At 43.8% G+C, this 2,500-nt stretch overlaps 1 protein-coding gene across 8 annotated transcripts in view; it reads right to left on the bottom strand.

The window, feature by feature from the left end:
* LOC147025870 (SH3 and multiple ankyrin repeat domains protein 2-like) overlaps positions 1 to 2,500 on the bottom strand; it is a 545,479-nt gene that overhangs the window by 26,842 nt on the left and 516,137 nt on the right. The window contains exon 19 of one of the 8 annotated variants that reach the window (XM_085880774.1): positions 1,498 to 2,500. This exon is cut by the window's right edge and continues 687 nt beyond it. The exons of the other annotated variants lie outside the window; for them this stretch is intronic. The gene's annotated coding sequence lies outside the window, so the exon portion shown is untranslated. Of the gene's footprint in view, positions 1 to 1,497 lie in introns of those variants that run through there. 8 annotated transcript variants of the gene reach the window in all.

Genomic DNA, 2,500 nt, shown 5'->3' with positions numbered 1-2,500 from the left:
TGCCTCATGATGACGAGAACCCCGTTCCAACACCTCCAGCTGATCAGAACATAGCTGTAAGCAGTGGTGAAGAGGATGGTGATGATGAACCTTTTGAACCCGACACTCAAGAATCACACCTTGTGAACCAGGGAGACTTAAATGATCTTGTAAGAGATCTCTCACTGTCAAAGGCGAAGGCAGAGTTGCTTGGATCAAGGCTGCAGCAGTGGAATCTACTTGAACCTAACACCAAGATATCCTTGTTCAGAGCACGTCACAGAGACATGGCTGAGTTCTTTGAGATGGAAGACACGATGACATTCTGCAGTGACATCAACGGTCTGTTGAAAGAACTTGGGTGTGATCACGATCCTGCAGACTGGCGCCTCTTCATCGACTCGGGGAAGAACAGGTTGAAGGCTGTTTTGCTCCACAATGGCAACGAGAAACCATCAGTCCCACTGGCTCATGCGTTCGGCATGACAGAGACCTATGAGACTATGCGGCAGCTGCTTGATTCCATCAAGTACAATGACTTCAACTGGCACATCTGCGGAGACTTGAAAGTGGTGGCGCTGTTGTTAGGGCTGCAGTCAGGCTACACGAAATACATGTGCTTCCTTTGTCTCTGGGATAGCAGAGACGACAAGAATCACTGGACGAAGAAAGATTGGGAAGAGCGAAAAGAGCATGTACCTGGTCGACACAACGTGAAGCATGTCGCCCTTGTCGACCCAGCCAAGGTTTTCCTTCCACCACTCCACATAAAGCTCGGCTTGATGAAAAGTTTTGTACGGGCAATGGATCTGAATGGGCGTGGGTTTTTATACCTCAAGGAAAGGTTTGGCAACACCTTGTCGGAGGCCAAGATCAAGGCTGGTGTCTTTGTTGGACCGCAAATCCGACAGATTATGAAGGACGAAACTTTTCCGACAACTCTAAACCCCAAAGAGCTGGCAGCGTGGAGGAGCTTCAAAGCTGTGACGGACAACTTCTTGGGGAACGAGCGCGCGGACAACTATGAAGAAATAGTGCAGCAGCTGCTGGAGTCCTTCAGGAAACTTGGCTCCAGGATGTCCCTGAAAATCCATTTCCTACACCAGCACCTGAACTTCTTCCCTGACAACTTGGGAGCAGTCTCGGACGAGCACGGCGAGCGATTCCACCAAGAGATTTCACTCATGGAGACGCGTTACCAAGGGCGGCACAACCCGAACATGATGGGCGATTTCTGCTGGTTCCTGCATCGTGAAACTGACACAGAGCAGCACAAACGCAAAGCCAAATGCCTAAAGCATTTTTAATTACATTCTAGTGGAGTTTTTCTGTAATTTCTATAATTTTGAAGCATTCATGATGAAATAAATGAATAAATGAATTTTTGTAAATTTCATTGAAATCCTGACTTCTAGGCAATGGGAATATTTGTGTTACTGAAAATCCTGACGTGATACAGCAAAACGGTTATGATTTTTGAAATCAGCGTACCCAAATTAGTCTAAATCACTTTACACATCTCCAGTAAAAAATTTTTGTTGTTCAGTGTAATCGATACAAGTACTGAGGTGCTTGTGATTGCCACTTTTATTCTAATAACTATGTTAGCAACAAAACTTCTCAGTTTCCCAGTCATTATCTTCTGGACAACACTGAATTAATTGCTTCAAGTCCAGGAAACAAACCACCACTCATCAGCTCATAGGATAAAAAAAACCATCTCTCAGACCTTAAACAAATCATATAACGTAGGGCCCAAGGTTCCATGTACAGAACTCTCATTCAAGAGTGTCATCAATTTCCTCCAGCCCTGATTGAGTACGTGCCAATCATGAGTTTCCTTTTTCTATCACCCCCATTGCGATTCTTCAGATGCTGTTTTTTATTTCATGTATGAACCTCTATTTGGTGACAAAATGCAGAAAATTGTTTTGTGAATGGTTGATGACACTTGCGTTTTTGAGGTATGCATGTTTGCTGCACTGATCTGAGAACTTTCCTCTGATGCTGTGACCCTGACTTCAAATGCCTGTTCTACTGTAATGTCTTTATTATTCACCAAATATGCATTGCCAAGACACAATCACGTCTCTCACCACAATTGGAGGGAATAACCAATCAGTTCTCACTTAATCAATTATAATCCCAGATGGCTAAGATTTCAATAATTTCAATCATCCCATGCTCTTCCAGCTGATGAAAGCTGCATACAGCAACCATGAAAAGCTACACAATGTTTTATCATTTTTTATAGCTACACAATGTTCATAGCTTATCATTATAATATAATCATAGCTACACAATGATGCACAATGTATCACGCAAAGGGAAGCCATTTTCTGTTTCAAATGTACTCGAGTTCCTCTACACCTGCCGACATTCACAAGTAGTGCATGCATGCGAATCCCAATGCGACATCGTACATATATGAGGAGCCCATTGCATAGCATTGAGACGAGAGAACAAGTTCCATCCATTCATTGGGACCATACTCTGTGCAGAGTGTTGGTGCTGCCGAAGC

Source organism: Eptatretus burgeri, chromosome 5 (genome assembly GCF_056783735.1).
Source record: "Eptatretus burgeri isolate ZD-2024b chromosome 5, Ebu_testis_v1, whole genome shotgun sequence".
Lineage (NCBI taxonomy): Eukaryota > Metazoa > Chordata > Myxini > Myxiniformes > Myxinidae > Eptatretus > Eptatretus burgeri.
Note: the sequence above shows the minus strand (reverse complement) of the source record. Positions and strands in the feature narration are given on the sequence as shown.